An 18948-nucleotide genomic window follows, 5' to 3' on the forward strand; every position below is an offset into this window, starting at 1 on the left:
TCACATTACGATCCTTCCTCAATTTAAATTTACGTCTCCTTATGTGTGTTATCTGAGAGAAAGAGTAAGGATACCAACAGCATTTAGCTTATTCAATCCATTCAATACCCTGAACATCTCGATCAGGTTTCCTCTCAAGAGCCTAGTTTTCGACACTGCAATTCGCAGAACTGAAGTCATTCTAGGCAACCGTATCCTCTGGTTTTCCCTTACTAATTTTATTGCTATTCCTTACACCCATTCCAAAAAATCCACATTCTTTCTGAAATGATTATCTTTCAAGTGGTGTATCAAAGTAATACACCACTTGTGCAAATCCATGTAATACTACAAAATACGGTAATATTCTTGGAGTCTCTGTCTTGTAAATTACCCTCATCCTATGTAGCGCTCCCAGATTATAAACAGAGAATTTAGTTATTTATTTATATCTTGAGAGTAAAATATCATCATCATGAACTTCATCCGGCTTAGGTCTTTTAAGACCTGTTCTGTTGTAGCTCTTGGAGGTGGTCTTGATCTAGCCATCGTTTTCTTGGTCGACTCAAATCTTTCTCTTGCCTGTAGGTCTGTAGTTAAAGGATAATTTTGGGATCAGGTTTGGGTTCATTCTTTCTATGTGGCTGACCCATTTTTTCAGTTACCGTTTTATGTCATTTATTATGTTATCTACTTTTAATTTCTCACGAATATCTAAATTTCTTTGATGATCTAGTGGACTTAAAAATCTAATTTGTGCTGCTTCTAGTTTTTGTGCATCTTTCTTATTTCTTACCCAGAGAGTAAAATACAATTTACATATTAAGCGTATCTGGTAGTGATTGTGCTAAATGAATTTGTACTCTTACGTATGAACAAAACAGAGTATGTAAAAAAAAATATAAGGCAAAGTATGCTGAGATTTCATGGCCTTAGCAACCTCGGTGCATATTCTAAACAACCCAATCCAATTCATTGTTGCATTTAATTTTTTAACACTTTCCTTATTTACACAAGTACGGAAATGCTAGAGAGTTTGCTTTTGTTGCAAAACCTGTAATTAAGGAGTAGTTGCATAATCACTGAGTGACAGAAACCCGTTGATTACCAGTTTTAACTAACATATAATTTTATAAATTCCAAAGAAAACAGGAAAATGTGTAAATTTTAAATTTGTATTTTCTACGTTTCCTTTTATACCATATAAGTAAACTCTACGATTTTCTGTCTATAAATGAAAAGGAAATTGGGGTTTCTAGAGAAAGGATTCAGCATGCGTTTAACATTTTGCAGAGGAAGCTGTAGAAAAAAATCCTTGTGACGAATAGCTCTTGAATTTAATTATTTCCAAGAAAAAAAACACGAAAACATCCAATTAAGGTTTAGAGTAGTCAGAAGTTCATACGTTTAGTTCCCATCTCGTTGTAATAGGCAGGAAAATTGATCGAGTAAAAAAAAATCCCCCTAAAAGATGTCGTGCATTCATCAAAGGTTATGTGTGTCGCAAGGTTGAGTAGAGCCTTGGAATGGATTATTATTACTGTAACAAATAGAAAGGTCTGTATTTATATCAATGACGATTAGCCTAAGAATAAGTATCTACATATACACTGCTCGACAAAATTAACAGAACACGTAGGAAACGTGGTGTAACTCGTGCAGCTTGCGATGAAGCGGGACAAAATGTACCATAGAATAACGATGAAATGAGAAGACAGCAAAAAACTTTGGGCAGGTATAAGGGACATTTATAGGGGTCATGTAAGAATTCCCAAAAAAGGTCACATTAAAGAAGTCGATACAAGATGCTCGAAAATATGGTCTCATGACATCAGTGCGGCGTATGATCCCCTCCAACAGCCAAACAGGCCTGGCAGCGGTGAACCATGCTCGTTATAAGGGTGTTTATAAAGATTTTATAGCAACAAATCCCATTCTTCCGCCAGCACAGACCTTAGTTAACTAAGTGACGGAGGAGTTTGCTGTCGGAGTGCAGTGCGACGCCCAAAGGCGTCCCACACATGTTCGATTGGATTTAAGCCTGTTGATCGCGCTGGCCACGGCAGTCGTTGGATATCTCCAGTTTCAAAATATTCCTCCACCACTTGAAGTGGCGTTGTCGTGCACGAAAATAAATTCTGGGCCAACCGCACCCCTAAAAAGTCGCACATAGGGTTCGAGGATCTGTTCTCGGTATCTGTGTGGTACTCCCTATCAAAAACATGGAAGGGTTCAGTTGTTAATCGTTATTCCGCTCCACACAAGAACACCGTCTTCATCGTAAGTGTCCCTTTCTCTGACGTTGGAGGAATGGTACCGCATTCCTCGTTGTATCCAGATGAAATAACTTCTAGAATCTGTTTGTAGGCTAAAACGAGACTCATCAGAGAACAGAACTGTATCCCATTTGTCAGGGTTCAAAGTCACATGTTCATGGCACTGGTTTCGACGAGCTATGTGGTGGTTTGGGGTTAATGGCATACAGACTACTGGCTTCCTTGAGTAGAGTCCACTTGAATTGAGCTTTCTTGACACAGTCCGGTTGTAAATGTGACTACAGCATCCTCAAGAGACAGTTAATGACAGGACATCGTAGGGTTCCGTGTTGCCGTTAGAGACAGATAGGGGTCTGATCTGGTTGACGTAGCCCTCTGGCGACCTTGGCCAGCTCTTTTTATAATGGTTCCTGTCTCCCGAAACTGCTTACATAGTGCTAAGACGACACTGCGTGAAACGAGGATCATTTGCCATCCTGAGTACTGGAGATGTGGCTATCCCACTGAGCAAAGCAAAAAAAACGGGAATGAAGTGATGTGGTCGCAACCTGTGTTTTTAGGTATAAATAATTTGCATAATGTGCTGCTGCGTAAGGTGGTTGATCGATTTCTATTGGATACTTGATATTGCATGTCAGGATGGCTATTATATGAAATATTCGCCTTCGGCAACACTGTTCCCAATAAAATGTTCATGAAAAACATTTTGTTCTGTTAATTTTGTAGAGCAGTGTAAATATGTAGTAAAGAACGATGGTGAACTACAGGTACCATTTTAAAACATTTAAAATTGTGACAACTTCAACGTTTTTTCTCTCTCTGCTATTTTAGGATTTTTATTGAACTAAGTTTTTAAATAAATTAATGATTACAAACGTAGATGTTCCGCATTTGTTTCGAAAAATAACATTCAGTTAAGATAGGACATATTTCAATGTCCTACCTTAACTGAATGTTAGGTATTTGCCTTATCTAGAACTAATTATACTATAGCAGTTTTTTCAAACATAATGATGATTATTTGAGAAATTGATTTATTGCTTTTTTTTTTGGCAAATAATCTATTTTAAAAAAGAATTAAATAAATGAAATTTATAAACAAAACTAACATACTGCAATGGATCATGGATTCAGCTAATAATAATAATAATATTTGTCAAACATTTCACGTTCTAAGGAACGTGAAAGTCATGAGAGGCTATCAGATTTCTAACTTTGTGATTCGTGTTGGCACTCATATGTGACTAATAATATCAAAACAACAGATTAGGATTAGGAGCAATTTAATAATTATCAGCTTACCATTCGAGCTACAATAGGTGTACCTTGACAAGGCTGACCGACACTTATGAACAACATCTTGTCCACTGCGCATAAAACAGAAATTGCAGCGACCCTCAGAGTAAATGGTCCCAAATTATCACGTTATACTTAGTTAAAAAGCGAACAAAGAACACTAGCGCCTATATGATTTACTCTTTCTTTTAAATCTTGGTTAAACAACGAGAATTCTATTTTTATTTTGAATCTAAATCTCAAAAGATGGACACATATTATAATTGTTATTGCATACAAGGAGTTTTTCGGTTCGTTCCCATGCAAGGACAAACTTTTTATGCCTTGGGATATGAATTCTCCAAGAGTTAATGATTTCATATAACTTAGTAAGAAGACATTAACACTATTTCACTTTTTTTTTTTATGGAAATCCTTCATTTGACCATTTTTTGTTTTTGTATTAATTCTCTCTGGCATGAAAAAGAATATAAGTTCCATCCGCTAACTGCCAATGCTCGTAGATTTAAGTCCAGAATACAAACACTTGCATACTAATACAAGTGTTTACAGAACAAGTTTTTCATTTCTGGCCGCAACATTCAACTTGTACAATTACCAAGTCTAAGCAGCAAAAGAATAACCACATTGTCCTTGGAGACACGTGCAGGTACCGAAGGACAACAGCTGGCTTTGAACGTAAAAACACCAGTAACCTCTTGATCAACAGTAAACCGCAAAAGTTCCTTCTATCTATTAAATCCTGTGACGAGTATTATCAGCAGTTACCTGAGTCTCATGTCTATACGTGTAGTTCAATCCAGAAAGATTAGTTAACAATGGCCTTAAGAGGTTAGTAAGAGACATTAGATAGTCTGTTTTTTTCGACGGAGTGATTTCATATGCTGTCTATGTCTGTCGACTAGGCAAGGTAAGTTATATTTCCAGCAGGATGTCCATGAATATTTATAGTCCAATGAATGACCCTTGTTGCGCGACTTCTACAATCAGTGGTACCTGAACTTCAACTCTATTACTGCCGGTTAGTTATCATGGTCATCCCATAAAAACTGCGCTGGAAATGATCTTGTTAACCTTTTGGGGTTGCTTTTTGCTGCTTTTCAGTGACACTTCAATATATGGTAGTCACAGTAATGTGTATATTTCTTAGGTATTTTGTATTTCTATATATTTTTGTATATTTTAGTATGATCGTATCGTATGTGTTTGGAGTTCCATCCTGAAACAAATACCTCTTCATCAGGGTTGCACATAAAAAATCTGCTTCTTAAGAGGGCTGATATTTTTTAAAATATGTATGTAGAAGCGGCTAAGGCATCATTGTATTATGTTTGTAAATTTGTGTTGGCATGGTCATATTTCCTGCTTTGAAAAATAGGAGTTTCCTCGAGAAGAAAACCATTGAAGTCGCATCCGAGAATGAATGACTTGGCCAAAATATGGAAAAATGCCGATAATAGTTCCTTCTGTCCTGACAAGTAAATTTTTCAACTGATCGAGGAATTGATGCTTTAATTATTCTCTTATTTATTTGGACTCGTTTTTAGCCGAGTTTCAGGCGCGAGAGTACATATGTACGCATGCTTTGAATGGCCGTGGTTGGAGCCAGCGATATTATCAAATATGGTGCTGTTTCTTGTATCCTCAATATCTTGTAAACTCTTTTGACCGTGTGGTCGTTCGGAGTATAAACAGAAAATTTATTCATTTATTTATTCCATCTCCCATATATAGAAGTTAGAAATCCTACCAACAGCCAATGGCGATCTATTGAAGATAGGTTATGACAGCTTGAACTGTCTTTAAATCTCTGCAAGACAGGACTAATTATGTGTTACCAATTCCTGTTATATGTTAATTGAATATACATTCTTCCATCTAAACGACTTCTACTAATGTGTATGGGAACTGTGGATTTCCACAGTTATACATTCATCTTCAGTGAATCTATTTCCTTATTAAAAAGAAGCGCACTTAAAAGCAGTAAGGGGTCCAACACGACCCCTGTGGTATCTCTCATCACATTAGTCCATGCAGAACAGTGGCCATTTATAACTAATCTTTGTCTCTTACCACTTAACCATCCCTTTATACATAACAGTAGTATGCTCTCTAATGCTATATTGTATCAAAATCTTCGCTGAAATCTAAGTATATAATTCCAAATTACGCTTTTCATCGAGCTTATTTGTAACGACCTCATAATAACTCATGATTACTGCTCAGGAGCATGATCAAACATTTAACAAATCCATGCTTTTATTACTTAATGGCTCTGCTCCTATAAACGTGATCTTTCATTACTTCTTTAACTACTTGACTCCATTATTTCCCTGGCACGATCAAACTGAGAAGCATGTGGTTACTCGCTTCACACTTTGAACTTTGTGAAAAGAAGAGACTTTGCACACCTATAGTCTGTAGGAACTTCTCCTGAATCTAGGGATGCTCTCATTATTATGGCTAAAGGTTATCACTTTTTAGCTTCTATTAACATAATTGGATAGATTCCATTACCCCCAGGTATTTTGCACTTTTAGAAGCTCTTCTTCCATTCTTTGCATTATTACAAAATCATTTAACTAGAAATCCGTATAGATAGACTTCTGTTGACCCTGTCTCTAAAAACTTCCTACCTGTAGACTAATGTGAGTCATCCCTTTCCTTCTAGTATTAACGTGCGCAAAGAATTCCTCTCTAAACACTTGGCATTTATACTTTTTTTACATTAGTTGGTCCCCTTTTATAAAAAATTGTCCGAGAATATTATAATCACCTTTACGAAAACAAAATCCTTATCCTTTACCCTTGCCAGCAGTCATTTCTTTGAAAAAATCCACATCAATACACAATTATCACTGCTTCCTAAAATTTCCTTTACTTGAAGATACTTAATTCATGACGAATCAGAGCTGGTAACCACACCAAGAATATCGTTTTCTTGTTAATGTTTAAAATAGTCATCCAGCAAATCGAGAAATGTTCTATTACCGAGCGAGATGCCAGTCCATGCATTCCATTCGATATTTGAATGTATTTTAAGACCTTCCATGACGTAGTTTTAACATTTTCTTAATATTCTTGTATAGAATTTTCACTTTCTTTAAAATTAGTGTAACCATTAATTTTATATAAATATCGCGCGATTCTGGCTTAGCAGAGCAGTTTCGTTCAGTTGTAAGTCTTCATTTGTTTGTGTTTCCCTGCATTAACCTTTAATTTTATTTTGCTGTGTCGATGTGCACTGCATATCGATGTACATTGCAGTTAATTCTGTAATCTAAATTTCTGAATGAAAAATACGATCCCATCCGGCTGCGATGCAAGTAATATCTTGGTATTGAGTGAAAAAGGTACTTAGTATCATCTTGAGCAATATCTCTCCATTTCTGTATTATTTGTTCTCTTAAACCTCTATGGTTTAGGCCAGTTGAGACAAGACTCTAATGTGGTGTCCAGTCACATTCCACACATGTTCAATAGGAGACAAATTAAGACATGCTTCCCTGACTAACAAGTCAGGGAAGCATGCCGACATTTCAGAGAAACTTCCCTCACGAATAACACAGTGATTATTATCAAATGTAATAATTGTTCTTGTTAACAGTACTATTCAACCCAGATTTTAATCTGTAAGTTGGTGCCAGTGAGCTGATTTGTATAGTTTCATTAATGAAAAGACTGTTCAGATATAAAGTAGGGTCTTCCGAACTTACATTCACAGGTGGTAACATCAACCAGTACTGGGATTTCGTTCTACATGAATAGCAATTAGTTTAGTAAATCATCCAGTTTCCAAGAGCTGGAATGTGCAACTGCATTCAAATTCATTCAGGTGAGTATAGTTTATGCTATTTGTACGCATTGTCCAGGCATCTTAAAAGATTCTTTCACAAACTGATTGACCAGTGTTCGGTCTATTCCATCTTCTTTTACAACTAATAATAGGATTTGTCACATTTGCTGAATTGTGGAATTGGCTATTCCAACGAAACTGGGACTATTCCGTCGATTGCAATAGTCCCGGCGAGTTAGTCGAAATTGCAAAAATGTCATGGAATCCCAACGAGTTAAGTTTGAAATGTTTCCAACTGATGTTTCTCAATTTTTTCATATGGCCACCGTTTTAAATTTTAATGTTTTTTTCTTTAATATGTTTTGGAACATATTTCAGTTTCTTTTCCTTTAACTTTATAGTATTGTGTAAATGTAAATAGATTGCGCACAGACAACTGCTGAAAAAAAAAAAACTATTCTTGATTTGCAGCACTGATCAGAAAGAAGGTAGCCAATGAGGGCTGGCGCCATCTATCAAACAGGTTTTCCTTTTATAGTTAGACTTCATTCACTCTATTAGACGGTCACTAATATATTTATTATACACTTCCAGCCTGTTCTGTGTTGACATTCTGCAACTACTACCATTGTTCCATTTTTTTTAAGTCAAAGCTTTAAATCCGAGTGTCAAAGTAAGTGGAATATGCCATTAACAGCACGATTAGTGAGATTAATTTAAGACGTGGAGCACACACCTTCCATGTGCTTGCGGCAAATAAGAGAGACTATTGCCGAAGATAAAATGAAGAGACACTTTATAATGATTTACATCTTTGAATATCTGAAGTAATTTAAGTTGAAAATTTATTTCAGATCATGATTCCTCAAAATAAATTTAATTATCTGATTACTTCAGTTTCACCATAAGAAGGATTTACCAGGCAATTTTGTTTTCCCCTTCAAAAGTTGTATAAGAATGACTCATATTTAGAAGATTGTCCACCAGAAAAGCGACATTAATCAAGTTTAGGATGATATTTCCCAACTCTCATTCCGTTATCACTACTTAATCCCTTCGTCCTTTTGCCACCATGCGGTATTACGAAGAGCCTTGACATAGATCAAGTCACTAGGGTTTATAATCGCATATAGTCGATTAAAGTTTAGACAGAGGGTTCTAACCGCTAAGGTAATAATACCCCTATGTTCAATCGTATGATAAAGTATTTGCTGTTTTTAAATTATGTCGTTCTACATCGCTGTCCTTAAACTGCATTAGGAAAACATTATAGAATCTGTTTATTAGTAAAGTGAGAAATGGTTACCTACTATTCAGCTTAGACCTAGTCCCAGAAGGCCAAAGGGCCTCGTAGAGAAATTGAAATAATGAACATGTTAAAATAATAAACATTGATTCACTTACATGGGTAATACTAATACTGATATTAAATTATTTTAAAAATATATAAAAGAAAAGGGCGAAAAATAATAAAAAACAAAGAAAATATTCAATTAAATGCTCTATCCCTAATATTGATAGGAGTAGAGCAAATTTTACAATGTAAAATTTTGTAGATTATTTTAAAATGTAAAATGTGATCTATTAATGAATGTATATATAATAGGAACAAAGAATGGGAAAATCCTAATATAAAGAACGATAGGTGGGTAAAAATATTAAAAAACCAGAAACCCACTGGCAAAGAAAGTAGAGGAAGACTAAGATGATTGAAAAGAATATCTATCCTGAACTGAACAAGCAGATTGCTTAATGATAAAATAACACAGAATTTACTTTATATTCGCATGTATTTATTTATTTATATAATTATTTGAGGTAATACATGACACAGTAAACTCGGATTAAAATGCAGACGTAGAAATAAGCAGAAGAGTAACATGGAGGACTGCTTGGTACTAAATAAAGCCATTTTTATTAAATAAAACACGCGAATTTGCATGACAGGACTAGTCGAGTAATAATGCTCTTATTTTTTGACACAATTTCTTTACAGTTTCGTTAAATTATGACAAAATATTTTGTCATAATTTAAAATATTTTTCGAAATATTTTATCATATTTATTTTATCTAAATATTAATCAGAAAAAACAAATTAAATTCGAATACAGTATCACGCACTGCGTACATTACCTAATATGTTTAAGTCTGGTTAATGGTTGGTCACTCCTGTGATACGATTATCTATACTTATTTCCTCATCGACCAGTTCTCAATTTCTGCTTCCTTCTGATGATTAACGCTATTCATACAACCAGGAAAGAAGTCAAAACCACAAGTGATAAAAGTGTTTACTCAGTAGGATTAAATCTTGATATTAATGTTAGTTAAATTATTTTATCAAAAGCGCTTTGTCACTTTCGTTTATTCACCTTTATCTCGTTCATTTATCGCGAAAGTTTAATCGAACTGCACATTGTAAATAAACATTTTTTTTTATTTGACTCATGACGTAGGATTGCCAATCGGGAAGTATAAATAACTACGACAAATTAAATTTAAATCTGCGTAAACGATTTAATATCGTTTATTAAAAATCAGATCAGATTACAACTGCACAATATTTATTTTGTGCGTGTTCGTATATATAACAGTCGAACGAAATGCATCATGGGACAATTTTCTGAAGAAGGTACGTTTACATCTGGATACATTGTGGCTTGTGTCAGAACTTAATATTATTATTATTATTATTATTATTAGCCACATGGTGCAAGGAAGCCCGAGGCTTATGCTGCACCAGCCAAAAAAAAAAATTCCCCGAGTTACCCTGAGAGAGAGAGAGAAGGGAAGGGAATCACCAAGAAAGAGAAGAATGATGATATCCAGCTCAGGACCCTGTGTGTGCCAAGCCCATACTCACCAGATGTGAGCCCCTGGGGTAACTTGTATCATAAATCTCAAAACTTGTATAAATATGTGGGGTTCTAAATGTTTACTATTATAATTGAATATTAAAGTATAATTATATTATATTATTATTGAATATTTACTGTGAAAATGATAGTACACATGATAACAGAACTGTTCTTTTGTGGTCACTCATTCCACAGACAGCGTAATTTTTAATATTATTATTATTTATTATTTTTTTTCATTTTCTGATAATTTATATAAAAAAGGAAATTTAAAATTTTTTTTAACGTTGGTTCGCTGGATTCGAACCAATATATATATATATTAAAAAAAACAAACATATTTTATATACTTTGGTTCGAATCCAGAGCGACAGGAGGAATTTTTATAGACTTTTCATACTGTGCCCGAGTTAGTACGAGGGCTTTGGAAAAGTTCGTGGCCTGAGTAAGAAGGGTTTATTTGATAAGTCTCGTAACATGTTATTTTTCAACATACCCCTTTGACTCCTTTGGAGTCAATATTGTTTTCCCACCGATGCTGCATTTCGTTTATTCCAGCTGCGAATAAAATTTCCCCTTGGGCTTCCAGATATGCATCCACTGCAGCAATGTCGTCACTGTTGGTCGGAAAATGGATGCCAGCAAAATATTTTTTTCAAATTAGGAAAAACTATCCACCTCACCTGTCTATCTCCTCTAATAATTTGTCTAATTCTTCCTTAAATTTGTTAAAACTACCCATTTCCACAACAACAGATGGAAGTTTGTTCCAGCAATCAACTATCCGCTGGCTAAAGGCAAACTTCCGCACATCTATTCTACAACTGTCTTTCCTCAGTTTGGATCTATGCTCCCTCAGGTTTGTAATCTGGGCAAAAGGAAGAATCCCCTCAGCATTAAGCCAGCTCAATCCATTCAAGGCCTTATATACCTCAAACAGATCGCTTCGCAGGTGCCTAGTCTCCAGAAGCTTCAATTTGCAGAATTTAAGCCTTTCTTCATAAGAGCACCCCTCTGTTCCCTTCACTAGTCGTGTTGCCCTTCTCTGTACTCGTTCTAGCAACTCTACATCCTTCCTAAAATGAGGCTTCCAGACCTGTATGCAGTACTCAAGGTGTGGCCTGACCATTGCCTTATACAAGGAGATAATCATCTCCTTATCCCTGCTGGCAAAATTCCTGTATATCATTGACGAGACACCATGGCCTACTCTGGCAGCCTGACTGCACTGCTCAGAAATTTTTACAGATCCTGTTGCAGCTGCATACTGCCATTACTGTTATTAACAACCCTGCCAACCTTTGTATCATCTGCAAACTTTGACATTAAGGTTGATATACCTTCATCAATATCATTGATAAATGTACAAAACAACTATGGGCCCAACACCGAACCCTAAGGGACACCACTAATAAGATTAGTCCACGTAGTGCATTACCCATTGACCACCACTCTCTATCTTCTCTCACTCAACCATCCTTTTATCCATTGCAGCAACTTTCCCTTAATGCCATACTGCTCCAATTTGTACAGCTCCTATGTGCAACAGTGTCAAAAGCTTTCCTGAAATCCAAGTACATGTATATGATATGAAAATTTTTTCCATCCAGTTCCTTTGTGACCACATCATAGTATCCAATCAAATTGGTCAGACAAGACTTCCCCTTGACAAACCCATGCTGTGTCTAAATTACTGCTGCAGTCTTGTCTAAATGATCCTGCAATGCTTCTTTAACCAGTGACTCCATTATTTTCCCTGAAACAGAAGTCAAACTAACAGGTCTGTAATTACTTGTGTCACCGTTTGATCCCCATTTGTTAATTGGAGATACATTTGCACATCTCCAGTTCGTGAGGTCTTCCCCCGTGTCCAAGGAAGCTCTCATAATTATGGCTAAGGGTTTTCTTACTTCCTTTGCTGCCTCCTTTAATATAAGTGGATGGATTCCATCCACCCCGGGTGCTTTTCTTATGTTTAACTTCAACAATTTATCCTACACTTTGCTCAGTTATTACAAAATCATTTAACTCCCTATTAGAGTTTGATAAACATCTGGCCTTCTCCTCGTTGAATAACTCCTCATGTGTGAATGTAGATGCAAAATACTCATTTAGTTCGGCAGCTATCTGAGAATGATTATCTTCAGTGAAACCATTGATATCAAATGGACCAATCAGATTCACCCCTTCCTTTTAGAGTTTATATAAGTAAAGAAATCCTTGCTGTTTTTCTTTGCATCCTTTGCCAAAGATTTTTCATAATCTGCCTTCGCTTGCCTAACCTCCTTTGTGACTTGATTACAGACTAGCTTGTATCTACCATAGGCATCTGTGTCGCTTGACAATTTATGTGCATCCCGTGCTTTTTTATTCTCGCTTCCAAGATTACTTCCTTGAATGCTTCCCATTTAGAATTTGTTGTTGGTAACATCATCAGTTGGTCCCACTGTATAGAACCTAAAAAATCTCTGAGACCACCGTAGTCGCCTTTACGAAAGCAAAAACCCTTCCCTTTACCCTTGATCGTAGTTACATCTTTAAGTAAATCCCGCATCAGTACACTGTGATCACTGCTACCTAGTGGTTCCTTTATCTGTAAATTCTTAATGCATGAATAATCAATGCTGATAATCAGATCAAGATTGTTGCTCCCTCTTGTTGCCTCTCTAACATGCTGCTGCAGAAAACAATCATCCAATAAATGCACAAAAGCCTTGCTAGTGTGCGAGTGACCAACCCACTAGTTCCAGGCAATATCTGGGAAGTTAAAATCCCCCATTATAAGACACTCTGATTTACTTACTGGCCCTCTCTATTTCTCTGTATAATTGTTCATTGCACTCATCAGTGTCATTAGGCCTATAATAAACTCCTACCCTCATTTTTGGTTTCCCAGTGCTTATGTCACACCAAACTGACTCAACATTGCACTGTCCATCTATGTCAACTGGATGCACTTCCTTAGATTTTATGTGTTTCTTAACTAACAGCATAACCCATCCTCCCTTCCTATTCTGTCTATCCTTTCTGTAAATTCCAGTTTGGAGAAAGTTTTCTCTTGGGCCTCCAGGAATTCATCCACTACAGCAATGACGTCACTGTCGGTGTTAAGGTGGCTGCCAGCCAAGTATTTTTTCAAATTAGGAAATAGGTGAAAGTTCATTGGTCTAAATATGATGAATATGGGGAATGGTGCAAGATTTCAAAGACACACTAATGCAGTGCAGTCATGGCAATAACTGCACTACATTAGTGCGATAACAAACTTATGAGCAGGCGCATTGTCCTGGTAGAACAGGACCCCTTTTCCGAGTTTTCCTCAACATTTGCCTTTGATGTTTTCACGCAAAGCGTCACAAGGTCTGTTTAATATGCCTCGTGATTGTCTGGTCTTTCTGAAGGAAATGGACTAGAACACTCCATCAGCATCCCAAAAAACCGATGCCATCACCTTGCAAACAGAAAGAATCGACATAGCTTTCTTTGGAACGGAAAAAATGTTGTGTTTCCACTGTTTGGACTGCTCCTTTGTCCTTGGCTGAAAGTGATGGGACCACGTATCATCCATGGTCACAAAACTTGCATGGAATTTTGCTGTATCTGCGTGAAAACTATGCAAATGCTCACTTGATTTAACAACTCTTGTGCGTTTTTTATTTTCTGTTAAAAATTTTCGGCCCCATCGTACTGACACCTTTATCATATCGGAAATTTCTTTTATTATGCGGTACACACATTCAGATAAGATGCCCAAGACTGGCATTGTACTGAACTGTCACTCATCGATCACTCATCACCAAATCATGCACACTGTCAAAAACTTCTGGAGTGATGGGCTTTGCAGGTCTTCCACAGCGTGCGTGGAAGGCTCTCCTTCCCTCCTTTAAATTGTGCTGTACACTTTTTAAACACAGAAATGAAAGGGGTGTCTTCCCAACTGCTGTAACCATATCCTCATGAACTGCCTTTAGCGTTAGCCTCTTTGTTTCCAAATATCGGATGACTGCACAGTGACTTTTTAGTCCATCTTTCTTTATTTATACAACTTTGACTTGAAGACCTGTAATTAAAAAAAAAAAAAAGCATTGAAATTTCATGAACTTGTGGATTACTTTTTAAAGTGTTATACATTAAATACAGAAATTTTTAATACGGTAGGACTACCCTATCATGATCTGGCCACGAATTTTTCAACCTCCCCACGCTCTCGTAGTATATAATTAGCGTTCGTATTAGCCATATTTGCAAGAAAGTCACAAGCTTTTGCTGCACTAGTTAAAAATAATAATAAAATTACATTAAATTGAATTAAAAAATAATAATAAATAGCAATAACTCAAATAAATAATAAAAATATATAAAAACAAATAATAAAAATTATTAACAGAAATAAAAATTAAATAAATACATAAAACGAAAATTGATACTTGTATTTTTGTTGTTGTATAAGAGTTTAGGAGCATCAGCGGATAAGACCATATTATTCTATGGATATTTTCTGTAAACTCATGTGTTGTGAGGTCGATTTTCTGTTTGCTGAACGAAAAACCCGAATTTCCGGGAGAAAAAAACCATGATATCCTCGCCTGAGACCGACTAACTCAGCCACGTTGTGAAAAAGGCTCATAAAAATTTCTCCCATCATCGACGGGACTCGAAGTCAGGTCTTTTCCACCTGGTGTGGCGAGGACATCGATTCTACCAATTGTGTTACCCATGAGAGCAGAACTTGTATTCACAATACTTGCATACAGTGCTATAGTCGTAAAACTAGCAGAAGGTATACTCTATGAACGTTACTAATCAATGTTATAATGTTAAATATTTTAATAATATTTGTTTTTTCAAGTCTTTTAAAAACCAGAAGGCATACGCTATTTATTTAAAAAAATCCAGAGGGTATACGGCGCATACCCGCGTATATCCTCCACTACAGCCCTGCTTGCATAAATATATGAGGTATGAACCTCTAGTAGGGCATAGGATCCAAGAAAGCAAGCTTATAAAGCATCTGTCGAAAAAATTTCAAAAACCTTCCCACATCACCTTTCCATCAAATTGCCCAATTTCACAACAACAGATGGAAGTTTATTCCAACAATCAACCACCCACTGGCTGAAGGCAAACCTCCACACATTTATCCTGCAACTATCCTTCTTCAATTTGAATTTTCCAAAGCTTATACTTAGTAAACATTTTGACTTTCATGATATTACAAAACACATTTGATCAACTGGAACACTTTTTCGGTATATTCCATAATAAGCATCAAAATTTACCGGCACCGAAGAAAGTGTATGAACATCAAATACTGCTTCCTAAGCTTTTACTTCATATAATTCACAAAACAAAAAGAACAGTAATAGTTAGGACCTAGATTATGAAACCGTTAAACATTTCAAAGTAGATCAAGTGCCATAAAGTAATTTATGTCATTTCTTCATGAATGTGTTCTAATTCTGACTGTCAGAACTGTACTTATAGCTGCTTCTGCTTATAGCTTAACAAACTATAAAAGTAGCGTTCTCGTAAGATTTATACCTTACTAGCTGAATTTTATCATAAGTTATTCAGTCCACACTACGATTTTTCCTCTCTGTTTATTCTCGGTACATTCATATAGAGTCAAAGGGACTTGTAAGGGCCAAAATGGGCTATATATTTTGGGGCGTCGTGTGGAAGCAAACACGAGTCGTACGTATCTTTGTACAAAGGCTGCTGTATGTAACTACGCTATGAATTGGATGAATGGCTGAGTCTGAGGGAGGTATTCGCCTGAACTAAATTCACAATTGGTCCAATGTCAATACTCGAAAATGTATTTTGTGGAAAGAGTTGAACCCAAGTCATATCCACTCAAAGTAAGAGAACAGCCACGCTTAGCCACTGCGATAAGGTAGTTTTGAAAGGTCGACTTTATTCAGAGATATTTTTGAATGTGAATGTTGGCAAAGGTTAAGATTATAATGATTCTAAGGTTACTCTGTTAAGGTTACTATGATTCTAAAATAATGATTTTGTCCGAAAGGCAAAGTCGTTTAGTATTTTCAGCGACAGTTAACGAATTCCAAGGTCAGTCACGCGATAATATATCTGCCTAGCCCAAAGTTTGCTTATGTCGAACTTTATTCTGCATTTAGCACAATTTCAGGAAGTGGCACTGAATTTTTGATTCTCTCTCTCTCTCTTTCTGGGAAACTCAGACTTTTTTTTTTTTTTTTTTTTTTTTTTTTTGGCTGGTGCAGCAAACGCCTCGAGCTTCCTTGCACCATGTGGCTAATAATAATAATAATAAAAGATTCTGAAATATTCCTCCCCATCAGGAGAGGAATCTTTCAGGGAGATGCCCTGAACCCATTGTGGTTCTGTCTAGCACTTAACCTGCTATCCACTATGCTCAACAGTAGCAAGTACGGATGTAACCTCAAAGAAGGAAGGAAGGAAGAACCTGTACACCCTCACCCACCTGATGTATATGGATGACATCAAGCTCTACGCGGGAAAAGAGAAACACCTCCAGAAACTACTCCAGATCACCGAAGAATTCAGCAATGATATTAGGATGGAATTTGGTCTAGACAAATGCATGATCCACGGATTGCACCAGGGAAAATTAGTCAACCGAAACTACCAGCTGCAGACTGGTAAAGAGATCGAAGCCATGGCAGAGGGAGAGGCCTACAAATACTTGAGGATGATGCAGGCTCAGCAGTTACAGCACGAGAAAATTAAGGCCTGCCTTACCGAAAAATACCATCAGAGGCTCAGAAACCTGCTGAATGGAGGGCACACAATTAAAGTCATAAACACCTATGCAGTTCCAGTGCTAACATACTCCTTCAGGGTCATAGATTGGACTAATACCGAGCTGGAGAATATCATGAGAAAGACAAAGACCATGATGACCAAGAGCCGCCAACACCACCCGAGATCTGCCGTGAAGAGACTGACAATTGCCCTGGAAGAAGGAGGAAGGGGCCTGATAGATTTCATTGAGCAACAGAAGACAGCGATAGTTAACCTGAAGGATTACTTCCAGAAGCACACAACAGCACTCCACCAGGCCATAAGGAAGATAGACAAGCGGTATACCCCACTCAACCTAAGCGAGGAGTCCCCCCCCCCCAAAACCAGGAGGTACAAACGAAGCTAGAAAGATGGGCAGAGAAGACACTCCATGGCAGACACTACCATCAAGATCACATAGATAAAACTGCTTCCAATGCATGGCTCACGAGCGGGACGCTCTTCCCCGAGATTGAAGGATTCATGCTCGCCATCCAAGACTAGGTAATCAACACCAGAAATTATAGAAAATACATCGCCAAGGAGCCCGGAGTGTCCGACGATACATGTCGACGATGCCACTTGGCCTCAGAAACGATCAAACACATCACCGCGGGGTGCAAGGTGATCACCCAGACTGAGTACACTCATAGCGACGAGATAGTAGTAAGGATAATACATCAGAAGCTAGCGAGGAAATACCAGTTGACTAAAGAAAGTGTACCATAATACAAGTACGAACCACAGGCAGTACTAGATACCCCAACCCACAAACTGTACTGGGACCGCGCCATAATAACGGATAGGACAATCCTGCACAACAGACCCGACATAACCCTTGTGGACAAGAAGGAAAAGACTACTTATCTGACTGACATAGCGATACCAACACTGGCAACCTGCAGAAAACCCATGGGGAAAAAAATCAGGAAGTACACGAACCTAAGACAGGAGATGAAAGAGGTTTGGCATATGGAACAAGTTTGCCTCCTCCTTTAATATAACTGTATAGATCCCATCCGCCCCGGGTGCCTTTCTTATGTTTGTCAAGCGCGCGGGTGCATAAGTACATGTGCCTTGAGTGACCGGGGTTCAAGCCCGTGACTGCTGAATAGGGTGCTGTTTCTTGTATTCGTGTATCTTGTAAACTCCTCTGACTGTTTGATCGTCCCGAAGTATAAACAGAAAATTTATTTATTTATATAAATAAATAAATAAAAATTTATTTATTTATTGTATGGTGCCAAAGACCCTACATAACAGCCTAGCAGCTGTTATGTAGGGTCTTTGGTCTCCCAGCGAACACCTACAAGGAACTCCAGAAAGTCGCAATCCTGAACACCTGTAGGATAGTCAGAGAGTTCCTCGACCAACAGTAACACCAGTCATAACAACAACCACCCTGTGTACTTGGTAGCAATACCCGTCACGAGATGGAACCCCAATCAAGGAGAAATAACATAAGAGCAATAATAATAATAATAATAATATAATAATACAATACATATGCAAGCAGAGTTGTATCAAGACTTATTCACCGATTCAGCTGTCGAACAGTTTAATCTTAGCTCTGATTAGAAATACTATTTTTAGAAAACCATTACTTCATTTCTGATCTTCAATATTGTGATGGTTTCAGAATTGCAAATTCGCGGATATTACTTTCGCGTAGCCTGTTGAATATTTCAACAGTTAATTCTACTTGGGTTGTTTTAGAATTAGAAATTGAATTCAGAATCGCTGAAGTAACTGAGGCCGTGAGTTATTAGTATTTGTATCTATAAATACTGCGTGTATTTATTCTTTAGTCAGTTTCCAGTTTGCTGGATGAAAAATCCGATTTCCGGTATTAGAAACCATAAAACTCCCACCAGAAACTGGCTAACTCGACTATGATGTAAACAAAAATGATCAAGGAAAATCCTTGTGACAATTTTTAAACTGTCGCATGACTTT

General features: G+C 37.0%; 1 protein-coding gene across 2 annotated transcripts in view; it reads left to right on the forward strand.

The window, feature by feature from the left end:
- Window positions 1-4263: 4263 nt before the first annotated feature.
- Window positions 4264-18948, forward strand: part of LOC150075290 (carcinine transporter-like) — a 150303-nt gene continuing 135618 nt past the window's right edge. The window contains exon 1 of one of the 2 annotated variants that reach the window (XM_090389242.1): window positions 4264-4461. The gene's annotated coding sequence lies outside the window, so the exon portion shown is untranslated. The remainder of the gene's footprint in view (window positions 4462-18948) is intronic. The other variant, XM_090389243.1, reaches the window with a different exon arrangement.

Source organism: Mastigoproctus giganteus, chromosome 14, assembly GCF_048544385.1.
Source record: "Mastigoproctus giganteus isolate SK-2022 chromosome 14, ASM4854438v1, whole genome shotgun sequence".
In the NCBI taxonomy this organism is placed as follows: domain Eukaryota; kingdom Metazoa; phylum Arthropoda; class Arachnida; order Uropygi; family Thelyphonidae; genus Mastigoproctus; species Mastigoproctus giganteus.